This window comes from Crocodylus porosus, unplaced genomic scaffold, assembly GCF_001723895.1.
Source record: "Crocodylus porosus isolate Cpor-Errol unplaced genomic scaffold, CroPor_comp1, whole genome shotgun sequence".
Lineage (NCBI taxonomy): Eukaryota > Metazoa > Chordata > Crocodylia > Crocodylidae > Crocodylus > Crocodylus porosus.
The window spans coordinates 87,513,479-87,530,153 of record NW_017728943.1 but is presented as its reverse complement, the minus strand read 5'-3'; positions in this window follow the sequence as shown (position 1 = coordinate 87,530,153).

The following is a 16,675-nucleotide window of genomic DNA, read 5'->3' as shown; positions in this document are numbered from 1 at the left end:
TCTTGCAGAAGGGAGAGACACAGCTCCGTATAGAAACACAAGTAACGCAAGCAGCACATAAATAGAATTACCAAGACCCTAGAAACATATCCCTAATAAATGAGCACACCCCAAAGTAATTGGCAAATTTGGTAACAGGAAGGCAGGACTAGGATCCAGAATGACCTGGGTAGACTACAGAAATGGTTCACAATCAGCCAGATGAAATTCAACAAGGACTAATGCTAAGTTCTGCATTTGTGATGGAATAACTGCATGCACAAATACAGAATGGAGAATAGAACGACTGGCTTGGTTGCACAGCTGCAGAGAAGGACCTGAGGGTTATAGTGGAGCATAAGTTGAATAGAATCTAACAGTGTGCTCTTGCTGCAAAAATGGCCAACTTCATCCTGCATTGTATTAACAGAAACGTTACTCTTGCAAATCAATGGAAGTGATACTTCCACTCTATTCAGCACAGGTGAGGCCTCGCATGGAGTACTGTGTCCAGTATTGGGTCCCACACTTCAAGAAAGATGTGGACAGTTTAGAAAAAGCCCAGCACAGGGCAGCAAAAATGATGAGGGGCCTGGGAGGCAAGACTTATGAGGAAAGGTTTATTTAGCTTGGAGAAGAGAAGACTGAAGGGGGATTTGATAACAGCCTTCAAATACCTGAAAGGTGATTATAGAGGGGATGCGCAGAAGTTTTTCTCTGTGGCTGTAAGGGACAGGCCTAGAAGCAATTGCCTCAAGCTGCAGCAGGGGAAATTTAGGCTGGGGATTAGGAGGATTTTTGTGACTGTGGGGTGGTCAGGCATTGGAACAGGCTGCCTAGAGGAGTTGTGGATTCTCCATTCTTAGACACTCTCAAAAGCAGGTTAGACAGACACTTGTTTGGGATGGTTTACTTAGGGATGATCCTGCCTTGCACAGGGACCTGGACCAAATGATCTTGTAAGGTCCTTTCCAACCCTATTTTCCTTCATCTTAAAAGAAATGAGGATTGCAAGTGAAGAGAGAGACTATATTTAGCTAATTTTTTTGAACCAATAATTTGACCAAGTTTAGTTTAGATTGTGATAGATAAGAATATACAGTTATAGACAGGATTTTCTTCTGTAAGAAACTTGCAGAAGTATTTGAATGCACAGGAATATATTTATCTCCTTCTGCTGCTATTGTGCCAGATGAGAGATGAGATAAGTGACACTACATGGGTCATACCAAGATAAAATCAAAATGTCATTCAGATTAACACTTGCAAAACTCACAGCAAGAATATGCATGAAAGGCAATCAAGAGAAGCATACGAAATCTGTTTAGGAGACAGTGGGTGCAGCTACACATGCAAATAATTTAGGAGCAATTTACTCTAAAGTACTCTAGAATAAACTCTTCAGGGTATGTGGCTACATACACAGAAATGCAGGAGCAGATTTGCTGTTCCTAGCAACTAACTGTTCCCACTCCCTGTGTTTGCCCAGGACCCCTGTAGCAGTCAGGGGGAGCTGTAGCCCTCCTCCCTACCACTGGGTGCTAGCCCAGGGGCTGGCAGGGAGCATGCTGCCAGGAGACAGCTGTCTCCTGATGGGGGCTGGGATATTGCTCCCTGCCCCCAAGAACTGCCTGCTGCTGGGGTGGGCTCTGCCACCAGAGCCCGGGTGGGATCAATGTCCCTCCTGCCCTGGCAGCAGGGAGCTCCCAGCCCCCACTCTGCCATCACAGGGGCCGGGCTGAAAGATCCTTATCTTCCAGTGCCAGCTCCATGATTGCAGGGCCTGGGCTAGGAGATCCTTATCTTCCAGCACCGGCCCTGTGACCGTGGGGCTTGGGCTGGGAGATAAGGCTCTCCAACCCTGGGCCCCACAATTGTGGAGTGGGGGCTGGGAGATAAGGATCTCTTAGCTCCCATTCCCCAATCATAAAGCAGGTGCTGGGAGCAATCTCTGTCCCCCTGCTGCCTGCCTGACCAAGAGCACATTTGCTTTCAGTCACTTGGCTATAGGCGCACTATTGTATACTGTACTAAGTAATTGAGAATAAATTTGCTCCTTGCATGTGCAGTTAGAAAATTTACTCATGATTGGAGCAAATTACTGTTCAGCAAACATCTGCATGTGTAGACGGTGACACTTACTGCACAGTAATTAGCTCTAATCTTAAGCAGTATCTTGTGGAGGTGCACCTAGTTGCTGATTTCCTTATCAATATATTTTGGACCAGTATTTGATACTATTGAATGGAACTGGATGGCCTAAAGCAGTGTCCTTTAATGTCAATGGAAAGATTCCCACGAAATCTAATGGATCTTCATAGAATCATAGAATCATAGGGCTGGAAGGGATCCCAAAGGATCCAGCCCCCTGCACAAGCAGGAAAGACATTTGGGGTCAGGTGACCCCAGGCAGGTGCTGTCCAGTCTTCTCTTGAAGACCTCTAGGGTAGATGATTGTACAACCTCTGGGGGGAGCTTGTTCCACAGTTTGGACACCCTAGTTGTGAAGAAGTTTTTCCTAATGTTCAGCCTGAAATTATCGTTCAGGAGTTGTGGCCATTGTTTCTAGTTTTCCCCCAGGGCATGATGATGCATGCCTCTAATATAGCAGTAAGCCACAATCAGGTCCCCTCTCAGCCTTCTTTTCTTTAGGCTGAAGAGTCCAAGATCCCTCAGCCTCTCCTTGTATGGCTTGTCATGCAAGTCCCTGATCATACGGGTGGCCCTTCTCTCAACCCTCTCGAGCTTTAGCATGTTCTTGTTGAAGTGTGGTGCCCAAAACTGGACACAATACTCCAGCTGCAGCTGCACCAAAGTTGAGTAAAGCAGGAGAATCCCTTCTTTGGATTTACTGGAGACGCATCAATTGATGCATGCCAGAGTTTTATTGGTCATAGCAGCTACTGCGTCTTGTTGTCAGCTCATATTCATGCTGGAGTCTATTGTTACCCCCAGATCCCTTTCATTTGTAGTGCTGGTCAGGTTAGCAATGGCCAGCCTGTAGGTGTGCTGGGGGTTCTTCCTTCCCAGATGCAGCACTTTGCATTTCTTTATGTTGAACCTCATCTGGTTCTGTTCTGCCCAACATGCCAGGCTATCTAGGTCTGCTTGTATCTGCAGCCTATCTGCGGGTGTGTCTGCACAACCCCATATCGTGGTGTCATCTGTGAACTTGGTCAATAGGCTTTTCACCCCTTCATCCAGGTTGTTGATGAAGATACTGAACAGCACTGGGCCAAGTACTGACCCTTGGGGTACGCCGTTGCCCACATCTCACCAGGACGACACTGATCCATTCATTTGGACTCTCTGCATCGTATCCCGCAGCCAGTTTCACTCCCACTTGATGGTCCTGCAGTGGAGCCTGATGTCTTCCAGTTTTCTGATCAGTACCTCATGGGATACCAGGTCAAAGGTTTTCTGGAAGTTGAGGTATATGATGCCAACCACCTTTCTCTCATCCAGGTGACAAGTCACCTGATCATGGAAAGAAATGAGGTTGGTCAGACAAGACCTGCCCATGATGAAGCCATGTTGGCTGTCATTTAGTATCATGCCTTCTGCAAGTTTGTCACATATAGCCTCTTTGATGAATGTTTCTAGGATTTTCACTGGAATAGAAGTTAAGCTAATTGGCCAGTAGTTTCCTGGGTCTTTACGCTTCCCCTTCTTGAAGATGGGCACAACATTGGCTCTCTTCCAGTCTTCTGGGATTTCTCCAGAGGCCCATGATTTTTGAAAGACCTTTGCCAGGGACTCTGTGATTACTTTGGCCAACTTTTGCAGCACTCTTGGGTAGAGTTCATCCAGTCCTGCTGATTTATATACATCCAACTGATTTAATTGATTGTACACCAGTTCTATGGCGATGGTGGGAATGGTGTCAGTCTCACCCTGCTCATTCTGTGCCCTACCTGGCATGTTGTTCCCCTGGGTGTTGTGAAAGACCAAGGTAAAGTAGTCATTTAGGAGTTCTGTTTTTTCCTGAGTGGTAGTGACCAGTTATGTTGAGGCATTGAGCAGCAGTCCCACACTCCCATTAGTTTTCCTTTTGCTCCCTAGGTAGCTAAAGAAGGACTTCTTGTTGTCCTTGATTCTTGTAGCTAGTTTTAGTTCAGTTTCTGCCTTAGCTTGCCTAACCTGGTTTTTGCAAGTGCAGGCCATTGTCAAGTAGTCTTCCTTAGAGGCTGTCCCAAGCTTCCATTGTTTGTATGCCTCTTTCTTTTTCTGTAGGAGGGCTGCAACTTCCCTGCTTAGCCAAGAGGGTTTTTGACTCTTCTGCTAGTTTTTCTCCATAAGGGAATGACTTTTCTCTGAGCCTTAAGGATTGTATCCTTAAGGAACGACCATTCTTCTCATGCTCCCTTTACCTGTAGTCCTTGGTCTCTCAGGGCATTCTCTACAAGTGACCTGAGCTTATTAAAATTTGTGCTTTTGAAGTCTAAGACTTTGAGCTTGGTATCTGTTTTGTCATCCTTGTGATGGACCGAGAATGTTGTGTCAACCTTTACTATATTAGCTATCAAACTGATTTCAGTGGCACTACTTGTAGCGTTAGAATTTTATGTGCATCACATAGGATAGAGAGCTAGTGAATAAGTCCATCATGTTGGGTGTTAGTATCAAGCAGTTTGTTACTTTTTTGCAGTGCTTTGGTGAGTATAATGCTTTCTCTGAATTCCCATTAAGATTTCTAAATAATACTTTGATTTAGCAGCTTATTTAAACATTTGTCTAATCTCAAGAAAGTAAGAAGCTCCTTTGATCTTGCTAAACTGGGCCTTCCATCACTGGAGCCAAATCCTAAGCTCAGACAAAGAATGACCCAAAACAGAGCAGAAGCTTTGTGCTTTTGTTGCAGTATATGAGAATCAGAGAGGCTACTTTTGTCTCTGTATACTATGGAACTAGATTTCATGATTGCTGTCTCTACAGTTAAAGTATGCACTGTCCTAAATTTTTCAGATCTGTCCAAATTTTAGTGCAGTATTTTTTGCTGAGATACCAAATTTTCCTTACATAATTGAAGCTGAAGCACTCCAAAATGACTCTGAGTCTATGCAGTGGCAGAACTCTGGGGGACTAAGGGACTGGAGAGTAGAGATCCTTGCATGCCTTTTGCACCCAAATGTCCCAGTGGCCTCTGAGAGAGGGAGGAGAGTACCCATTGGCAATCTGCCTACCCATTGACACTGTGGGCTTCATCAGTTTCATTTTGGAAAGTCTCATCAGTTACAGAAGTGGCACTGTCACCCTGGGGAGCTGGGAATAGACACCTACTGTCTCCTCACCCAGCAGTCTCTGGGCAGTGCTGTCCCTTCTCTTCTGCTCAAGGCTGAAGTTTGTGGCTTACCTGGACATACTTTATACCCTCTTCTTGCTTATCTGCCAGCTGTCAAGCATCAGTTTGGTCACACAGGGTCCCAAGGCCAAGGCCTTGAAAAGTTGCCACTGCTCTCCACCCTCTGCAACAAGCCCAAGGCTGATGCCATGTAAACCATCAAAGAGGACAGCCCTACATATGACCAACTGCAGACTGCATACCAGTACTTCTGGGCTCGGGAGATGAGCACTGTGTACAGGCTGCTGTGGACACACTCCAAAAGGTCTTTGCCACTATTCTAGTATGGACTACAGGGATGTGGGGGGTCCAGCAAAGGGTGGCTTGACTTTGCACTTGGATGCAAATAGATGAGGTACCATGTCAGCCAGGACCTGTGACCCCAGAGTAATAGATTTTCTTGTGTTACAGAGGGAGGGAGCTGCTTGTAGCAGTTGTGATGTGGACAGTGGATAAGATGTGGGATTCCAGAAGACTAATTAGCTCTCCACACTGTACACTACAAGAAGGTGCAAACAAAATATAGGATCATAGGAAAGTTGGGTTGGAAGGGACTGCACAAGGTCATCTAGTCCAGCCTGTTGCTGAAGGCAAGAACATTCTTGACTAAACCATCCCAGGCAAGTGTCTGTTTAACCTGCTCTTGAAAATGTCCAACTTCCCTAGGTAGCCTGTTCCAATGCTTGACCCTCTTAGAAAGTTCTTCCTAATCTTCAGCCTTAGTTTCCTCTGAAGTGCTTGCATGAAGTACAACATAAAGTGCTTCAATGTCATTTCTGTGTGATTTAAAAGTTGTTTCTGCTTTTGAGGCAGAACTGCCCTATTTGATGTGCCACATACGCTGTATGTCTCGCCTCTCATTTGGAGCACTTTGGGTATGAAAAGAAGTATAAATCAGAGCATTTCATGTTGTTTTGTCACTGCAGACCCCAACATATACGTGAGGTGACTTTCCTGCATAAACCAGTCTTGAGGTTATAAGTAAAATTAATATACTATAGGTCTTTATCAGAAAGACGGGTTCCTACAAACCAGAAGTGGAAAAGATGTTTTGTTCCGGTTCTGCTACCTGGTTGTCAAGGAGAAGTGACGGATTTAGTAAAATCCAAAGACTTTATGCTATTTTTAAAACCACCAGGACAAATACACTTAATGAAAGTCAAGATCAAAGCTAGTCATGGTCTTGACTAGCTTCCTCAAGTCTCTCTTTTCTCTTTACTAGCATCTCCCTACCTGCCTTATTTCAGCCAGAAGTGTTGTGTTGTTTTTTTAAATTTGGGTGTATCTCTCTTGCAAGCACTGTGAAATCTGTGAGGTGCTATTGGTCCCCTCATCTGGGTAATTGCTTAGGTAGTATGAATTTTACTCAATACTATATAAATTAGCATTACATATTTTTTATGTAAAAAGAAATTGGTATTTTAATGTAAAAAAAGGCTATTTAACAATTTAGACTGGTGAGGTCTCAATTAAGGAGGGGTGAGCATTTAAAAAAGGAAATGGAAAGTTGACCAGTTGGCAAATTTATAGGGTTACATTCCAATCTTCAGTTGGCTGAGTGGAGAAGGAAAACCCTCAAGAGCCACAGAAACCAATTCCCCACCTGTGTTTGGACTGATTTATTTCTCATGAAAAATCCTGTCAGATAACGTTAAGGCAGCATTATAAAACTTCAGCCCCATTTCATATTTTCCACAGGGACAAAAAAAACCCTAAGGAGAATATTCTTTAGGATTTGTTGCATGTTCCTTGATCAGTACAGCCACCTTTACTTGTCCTGCCCATAACTGGGCTCTACAGTAGAATGTGCTAGGAATAAAATATATTTTAGGAAGTAGGAATATGGCTTGATACCCTAAAAGAGATAGCACCAAATCAGTTAAGCACATCTGTTTACAGTTGAAAGCAAACAACAGAGACATTCTCATAAGATTTCCAAAGAGCAGAAATGACCCGTTAGACTACATAACATTTGGATAAGTAATCATAGGATTATTTGTACTTCAATTAGATTAATAGGAGAACTTGGCAATCACATCTCTGGAGAGTGTTCTGGGAAAACTAACTAATTGGCGGTTGTCTGAAGTAAATTGCTTGATATTGGTCAATGGTAAATTATGATCATGTTAATTTAATTGCAGTTTTGTCAATGGTATAATTAGCATTGCTATCAAAGCAATGAATCAGTTTATTGGAAAAAAGCAACGCAGACAAAGCATTATAACATTAAATTCCCAGTTGCCATGACACAGAATGCAATTCTGCATAATAATAGTGTTGGCTTACCCTTTGCAATACAGGAATCATTGTTTCCAAGTGCAATAGAGACAACCAAAAGTGGCAACTTTCTGAGGTGTGATTAGTCAATAAGGCATAAGCAGATGTGTGTCACCATGGTGTTTGTTTTCTTCCCCTAGACTATTTTCCATGGCCAACTAGTCCAAAACACTTGCTATAGACCAAATAGTAAGAAGCTACTCTAAGTATTCTCATGGAGATAAGTGAGATTTTTCACGGTACTGTAACAATTATATTTAAAGGATCAGGCCTTGAGAATGTGTCTTAGCACTCTGCCGGTACTCAATGAGCACATCTACACATGACCAGCAGCTACTTTGCCGTCATGATGTGGTCCCCCAGTTTTAGTGTGCCGCTATGGTGAAGTAGCTGCTAAAAATAACTGAGCACCGTACATACGGTGCAGTAACAATGTCACCATAGCGACACATGTAGATGCGCCCAATAAATACTGTGATCTCATTATCCATGTTTGTGTGGCTGCTTCTGGTTTTGCCTCAAAAAGCTATTTATATGCCATGTACATCTGCCCCGGTTTAAATAGCTGCCAGATATACTAAAAAAAATAAAGAAAACAAATCAAAACACTCTTTCTCCTCAAAATAGAGCATGTGTGCTGAAACCTAGAGGCCCTTGAAATTCTTTGTTTGCTCTTGATCTGGTTTAATGGGAGTAAAGCTGTATGCTTTCAGTTCCCATGATATTTTGATTCAGCTGCTTTGGGGCACCTTTACTGAAAAAAATCACAGTAAGGGGCAGGTCCTTGGCCCTTCTGAGTTCGCTTGGCATTGCTGGATCAGAAGAAAAATAAGGGCTGTATCAGTACACCAGCTAAGAATTCCTCTCATACAGTGCCATCATCCTCTAATGATCCAGAGCTATCAGAGCCTATGCGGTGATAACTACATATGTAGCCCCTAGTGGGAACAGAATAGATCAAGAAGAAGGTGTGTTGCTGTAGCACCCTAGCATTATAGGGATCTCAAACGATCAAACTATTCCCTCAGGGGTTATTGTGGATGACACAACCTACAGGATCTTTATTCCAGGGATCAAGAAGCTACAAAAACTCTCTCTTACCTACCCTTCCCCATTTCCTGAACTGTACTAAGCACTAGATGGTGAGTGTTAAATAAGGTCTCCCCGCGACCCATAATCTAATATGAAAAAAACTATTAGATTTTCTTCCTTAGCATATAATGAAAGCTGATCTGTTTAGCTTTTTCCACATTTCCACTAGCCTCATAATCATTTTTTTGCTCTAACTCTAATTTCTCAGTAGCTTTCTGGCAATAAAGTTTAAGTATAGTTGTTATACTTAACATGTGTTAAGCATGCAGAAAGTGCTTTAAAGCTGTAACAGAACAGATATTCAATGCACTTAAAGTGCTTTAAAAATGGTAGATACTGCTCTAAGTTAATCTTTGATGGATGTGGTATTTGACTAAAGCACTTTTTGAATGTCTGTACCATATCCATTGCACTTCAAAGTAGGTTGCATTCTGCTGCCATCCCAGGGGCCCCTTGCTGTGTGGCTTCCTAGCCTTGACAGGTGCTCATTTGCTCTGGCTGAGCATTGGCTTAACCCACCCCTGGGCTGTCACAGAGAGGAGACAAAAGGCTCTGTTACCTCCCTGTGCAGCTGCACACAGGGGTGGGAAAACAGAGTCTCTCTGACAAATGGACCACCCCCTGCAAGCTTGCAGCTTGAGCCTTGGTGGGGGTGGACTGGGTCCCTGTGGCAGAGAGGCTCTGCTCTTCCCCCGCCCCCCCGCTCCAGTTCCAAGCAAGGTGAAAAGCCAAGCTGTACAGCCCTATGCTGCAGCTTCTGTCTGTAGCTGTTAAGATGCTGGGGTGGTGGGGTGGGGAGAAGGTAGCCCCCTGCCATAAGCCCCCCACCACAGGTTGTTGACTGGAGTCTTGGGTAGGGGGTGGGCTGGGCTGGCTCCACATGCCCCACTCCATCTTCCCAAGCCTCCTGACAACAACAGCCAGAGTCTGTACAGCAGAGCAGCTTGGCTGGCTTTTTTGGCATGCCAGGAACTGTGGCTGGGGTGGGGGGGGGAAGGGGAGGAAGGAGCCCCTGCTGCCAGGAGGTCTGCCCCCTAAAGCTTGCTGGCTAGTTTCTTGTTGGGGGCAGCTATGTCTGTGTGACAGGAGGGCTCCTCCCCACCCCCCCCAAGCACAGAGAAAAGCTGGCCCGGCAGCCCCATGCTGCAGCTTCTGGCTGCAGCTGTCCAAAGGTTTGTTTGGGGGGCGGGAGGGAGCCCCCCTACTGCACAGAGCCATTCTGGTCCACCCACGAGACCCTAAGCAGCAAGCTATGGTGGGTCCACTCACAACAAGGGGGGTTCCCTCCCTACCCAGCCCTAGGTACTGGTGTGGTAAAAAGCCACCCGGGTAGCCCTGTACTGTAGCTTCTGGTTGGCCTTGACAGGAGGCTTGGGGTGGATGGTGGGGGAAGGAAGCCTCTCTGCCATGCAGACTTGACTTGACTTACTCCCTCCAAGACCCCAGCCAGCAAGCTGTGTGTTTGTTTGTGTGTGTGTGTGTGTGTAAGGGGGAGGGGGTGGTCTCCCTTTCCTTTGCTCCAGTCTCTTGGCAGCTGCAGCCAGGATCTGTAGCTGCCTGGCTGGTAGGGCTCCATTCCCCCCTTTTCCCTACCCCAGCCACTGCTGACAGTCTCCATCTATCTCTGGCAGCCTCCTGGGTAGTGTGCGGGAGTGCCCCCCGCCTGGTGGCCTTGGCCAGTCTAGGCAGGCAGCAAGCCCTACCCCTCCCACTTGCCCCACCGAATGGCAAATGTCTGTTCGGTTTATTCACACTCTAACTTCTAGCACTTTAAGTAAAGTGCAATAAAGTGCTTCTGCCAGGGGCTTTTTGAATGTCTGTACTTAGTCAAAATGCTCAGATTTAAATTGCAGGCATTTGCCCACCAACTATAAGCAGAACTATTACCTTCCTATCCTGGGACATAATGTTTTAGATTTGTTTCTAATACAAAGAAACCTGTCAGGCATACACATATTGCAGGATTTCAGCGCTATATAGGTTTTACTTTGCTATTGTTATTTTGCCTTTTTCTTGTGTTTTTATTTAATTACATGATGAAATAGTTCATAGAAAACAGGATGTCTTTAAAAAATAAGTGCATGCTACAGTTGAAGGTCTTGTATACTGCCTTTTAGGGGCTTGCAATCTGAAACTCAGCCATTAGCTAGGCAGACATCTATTCCCAAGTACGGTTTCATAGTGTCATTCTAAAATGGAGCTCACTTCTTAACCCTTTATTAAAGCAGAGGAAGGAGGATAAAGTTTCTTTAGCTTCAATGGAAATTCTGTCTGAGTATGTAGTGCAGGATTTCCCTCATTATTCTTAAGTGTTCCAACCAAAGTACTCATCAAATATAATGAGGAGTTATAGCTGAACTACATTTCATAGAAGAAAAAAGACTATAGATTAGTTCTTATAATCTAAAGCAAAGATATGCAGCTATAACTCATATTTCAATTTAATCTCACAAAAAGGAATCAGGCTCAAGCATTTGCAAAGAAAACCTAACATTTAACAAAAGCTGATAGCTGACTTTTCACTGATCAAAAGAGCCAGCATGATTTAACACATCAACTGGGAAAAAGGAAGGAATAAAATACTAATACATTTTAAACTTAAAGTCATACAAATAATGTACTGGTTACTGTCATTTCAACATGCACTGTGCAAAAAATTAAGTGGCAGAACTGGGAACTGAGAGAAATGTTCTTTCTCTTACCTAAAAATCTGGTCACACTTTTTCAGACTGGAAATAGTAAGTGGAAGAATAAGTAGATGGAAGGGGTGGATCCAGAGGGATGCAGTGGTGTGGCTACACCTTTTGGACTGCACCATACCAAGGGTTACTCTGGGGACTCCACACCCCACCTCTCCCCTCCTCTGCCTAAGGTTGCTGTTTTCCCTGCTGTCCTAGTGGCAGGGAAGCTTCAAAGTTGCTCCTGCCTGCTCCAGTCAGGCTGGATGGGAGCTGGGCTCAGATCGGAACCGTGATAGCAGCACTGACATGATCTAGGGGTGGGTCCCCCCACCCTACCTAGTGCGCCCAGGAATAGGGGTAGGAAGTGGGAACCCCACCACCTATTGTTGCTGCCGCTCTCTCTGTTGCTGTTCCTAGTTGAGCCCAGTCCCCACGCAGTCTGGCTGGAGTGGGTAGGAGTGGATTTGAAGCTTTCTTGATGCTAGGGCAGTGGGGAAAGCAGCAGCAGTAGGGAAATGGTCTTATTCTACAAGTTGCTGGGGAAGGTGGAGGGAATAATGTGGGGAAAGGGGGAAGACAGGGGAGAGGACTTTCCTTTGAGCATAGAGGGGAAGGGGAGAGTCTTGTGCACTTTGGGGATTTAAAAATGATGTAGTCTGCCTGCACTGGTGGGTGGGTAGGGAGGCTGGGAATGGGGGGTGAGCATGGGTGGCTGCTCTTGTATCCACCCTGGGCAGATAATGACATTGTTTGTAATAGACTGTGAAGTTGAAGGCTATTGCTATCACTGACTGAAACAATAGCACAGCAGGGAAACTCAAATTGTTTTTTTTTCTGAAGAAATGTATATTTTAAAATGAAACATTTTACAGACATATAGGGGGTGTTGTATTATTGATATATAGGTTCTGCTCAATTTTATCTAGCCGCCAAAATGAAACTCAGAATATGAAGATTCCTTCTAGTCCCCACCCCCCAGAATGACTAAGGTGACTGAAAGAGACCACCCAGGTGCCTTCCTCTACTGAACAAATTCTTAATTGATCCAAAATAGGTACCTTTTGTGGGGAAAAAAACTGAATTGCTATGGAATTCTTTTGACACAAATGGTAACTGTCAAGAGCATTAACGGTAAATTGAAAATCAATAAATCAGGAGAGATTTTGCACATGGAGGCTCTATAATTGTTAGCAGCAGTGTTTAAGTAACTGACGGATATTTCTCTTTTCCAGAAAAAAAATTCTTTGTTAATTCTGTCACCTCCCTGTTCATCTCATTTTTTTCTCTTCCAAACAATTACACACTAATTTAGTCTCTCCTCAAATTGCCTCTTAATTGAATGTTGTTAATCTACATGAGATTTAGTGTATTCAAATCAGGCTTCTATCCACTTACACTTCTTTCTGTCTCTTGACTTTCCTTTTCTTGTCTTTCCTTAACAGCTAGTAACTATCTTTTGTCATTTCTACCATTTGAGTTTCTATGATTATCATTATCGTTCCTCAGCTATATAGCACCCCAGCAAGCCAAAGGTCTGGACAAACAACTAAGAACATTGGATGATGAAAGTTTGAATAATCAGAAGAGCTATTTCCTGATGCCCCGCAAAGTCTCCTAACTGGCACCTTTGATTATAGATAGCTCATAAGCTTCCCCAAGGAAGCTCTGCATGAAATACGAAAGAAATGGGAGAGCTAGAGCTTGTCTAGACTTCAGTGACAATGCAGTATAGATATAACATAGCAGTCTAGCCATAGCAGCGTAGTACTCTGTGCAGGGTAAGTAACTTGGGTTGGCTTTGCTGCCCATGCTGATTTTACTCCTAAGCTACCACAACTAGATGGCTACTAATGGTCCAGGTAAGTACTATAAAAATAGCTTCACTGCGGGTACAGTTCCACTGTGATGCAGTGTAGGAAGACCCCCAGTGGATCTCCTTTAGGACATAGGAATTTCCATGCCAGTTCCAGGTACAGTGGCCCATATGGATCAGCAACTAATTTCTGACAGTGGTCAGAAACAGAGGAGAGCACAAGAAAACTTGTAGTGCATAATTCTGGAATAAACTGCTCAATGAGATATTTTCATATGAGATATTTTCAAGTCCACCTAATGCATCGAACCGTAAGAGTTTATATCGCTTATGTATTTATTTGATCAATTTAGATAATGACAGATGTTTCAACAGGTTTTTTTAATAGTTTTTTATTTCTTCTAAGCTCTTGACTTCAGCAATATTTTTGACAGAAAGTTTCCATATGTTAGTTTTCAATTATTGTTCCCTTGTGCCCTTGCATTATCAGAAAAGGTTAGCAAGTGTCTGAATAATCTTTTCTATAATGATTATTTGTCACACCTGTATCCTCTTATTCAAGGCCTCTGGAAATTAAACATTGCCAGTTGTGTCAATACCTCCTCACAGAGAGGTCTCCTTCATGCTTCTGATTTTTTAAATGTTCTTTATCTGCCCTTCTCCATTTTTGAGAACTTCTCCAGAACTGAGCATGGCATTTGGATCCAGGTGTATTGATTAGTTTATATTAAGATACAAAAAGCCCTTTGTTAAATGGTTTCTATGCATAGTGCACCTGAAACAAATCTACAAAAGGAAAATGTAAGTCACTATTAACCTCTGCTTCTCTAGTAAGATGCACATATTTTGCCATTGCTACCATCACTACTATGTACAAGAGACAATTGGGGTAGATCCAGAGAGGATGTGGTGACACAGTTGCACCCCTCTTCCCACAGTGTAGCTTGGCAACTTTTGTACCTTGCAGCCCAAGATGACGGAGTCCCTAGCAGAGTTCAGAACATGCCACAGGCGCACCAGCTGGGGACTTTTTTTTAAGTCCCTGAAGCAGGTAAGAATTGGACTCCCCTGGCTCTCAATATCCCCTCCCATTCCCTCTATGTTCAGCACCACCTCTCCTTTCCTCAACCCTCTCCCCAGAACTTACGCCTCTGGGTGAAAAAAGAGAAGATCCATCCATGCATTCCTTGGCTTACCCAGGGGCAGGAGGAGCACCAGAGCTATTCTTGTCTTACTCTACCTGGGGCTGCATAGAGCAACTGTGCAGGGAACTGAGCTCAGGTGGCAGCAGAGGGAGACAAGTTCTTCCTTCTTTCCTGATCCCCTAGGTGTTCCCCACCAGTCTGGGAGTGGGCTTAGGGAGGTGGAACCCACCTGCCACCACAGTTCCCAGCTGAACCCAGCTTTCCATGCAGCTACCCCCCATAGGCTGGAGTAGGCCAGAACAGAGGTAGCACTAGGTGGGTTTTGCCTTCCTGTGCCCAGAGGCACCAGTACAGAGGGCAAGGTGGGGAATAGGAGTGGAAGTGGTACTGGCCACAAAGAGGAAGATTGGGGGTGCAGAGAGTGGGGTGAGAGGGTTTCTTACCTGTTTGTGGACTTAAAAAAAATCTCCAGCTCTTGTTCCCATAGCATGGTTTGCCTGCCTTTGTTGGGAGAGGGAGGGTGAGGGAGAGGGGAAAGGGGTGCAGCCACCTCTGCAGAACCAGTCATTGCTTTTGCACCCCCTACTTCAGAATTGTGGCTCTAGCTGTGGAGATAATATGCTACATCCTGGAGGCTCCAAGCTTCAAAGGTTATGAAACCCCCCAAGCATATTCAAAGAACAACTAAATAAAAGAAAACTAAAATACATATTGCCTGCCTGCACATTTGGGTGGGGAGAAAGCATCTGGAAACTTGGAAATGCATGAGGCATATTTGGTTGTAATTGGAAAGTCATTGAAAATCTTTTCAGGATTTTTTTAAATTTTCATATTTACTAAATATTTTGTTATTTATATAACTAAATGAATCCAGCAACTATTTGAAGGTCCCTTTCCAGCTATTGACCACTTGGACTGGAAATGGTTGAATTTCAGGGAAACTAAGCTTTCTGACTTCAGTTTGCAGCTGGAAAAATTTGAAAGGGGCAGAAACTATGACAATAATCCATTTATTCTCTACAGACAAAATTATACAAGCTGGGGCATGCTGCCATGTTCGTTTTTGCTGTTAAAAAACCCCAAACAAACCAAAACCAAAAAGCTAGCATTACACTTGTTGACACTGTTGGTTCAACATACTTATGAACTCAGCATATGCATGAACTAGTACTTTCAATGAACGTCATCAAGGCTGACACAAGGAATTGACTGAGTGATGAGTGATGTGAGTAAGTGCAGTGCATGTGGCATTATAAACTACAAAATATCAGGCCAGGCTTAATAAGATGTCTTTTGAAATTCAACAGCAGAAGTCTCACTTAGTAGGTAACTACTGGCACATCAGGCTCCCAGGATGATAGCAACCAACCCACAATTCAAAAAAGAGGGTTGCAATTACTGCCAAAGGCTAGGGACAGACATTCAAGAAGCCTGAGCCTGAATTGATTCAATCTTTGCAGGTTAGTTTAACCTGGCTAGGCTGAATCAGTTTGTAACTGTACAGACATCCCAGAAATGTAGGCACATGCCTGCAGTGGCTCAGGCTAGAAGCTGGAGGGTTCTAGAACAGCTCTCCCTTCCCTTCCACAATGCTGAGCTGAGGAGGGACATGGTCAGGCCCCTGCAGGACCTCTGATTATGGAGGTCTGCCTGCATGGTCCTAGGCTTTTCCCTGCTGGCTGCTCCAGGGGCGGGAGTGTTGGAAGACCCCAGCCCCCTGCTAGTACTTTGAGGCAAGGGGGTTGGGGTGCAGTGCATGCATCTGTAGCCCGGGTACATCCAGGGGGTGTGTCCTGTCCTCTGATGATAGTGGTGGTGGTCAGGCAGGGTGCTTCTCTATAAAGCTAGGCCAAAAACAACTACTTAACTATGTACAATTTATTACAAGAATAAATATAGACACTTAATATAAAACATAGGCTATTTACAAGGCTTAACATATAATACTATATAAAATATTCCACAATTCACATGTAATACCAAATATGAACCAAATAACTTACAATCTATACAACACAATTAACACATAGAGATATTAACCTATATAAACCAAATAAATTAACAATTATAAATTATAAATTAACAATAATATTTCTTTGAACCTTCACAAATAACGATACCAATATACACATTGAGGTATTAAAACACATAAACCACATAAGCCCCCTTAAAGAATACCCCTAGCTGCTCCCAGGGTGGACTCTACATTTCCTAGATTTCATAGATTTCATAGACATTAGGGTTGGAAGGGACCTCGAGAGATCATCGAGTCCAGCCCCCTGCCCAAAGGGCAGGAAGTCAGCTGGGGTCATAGGATCCCAGCAAGATAAGCATCCAATTTACTCTT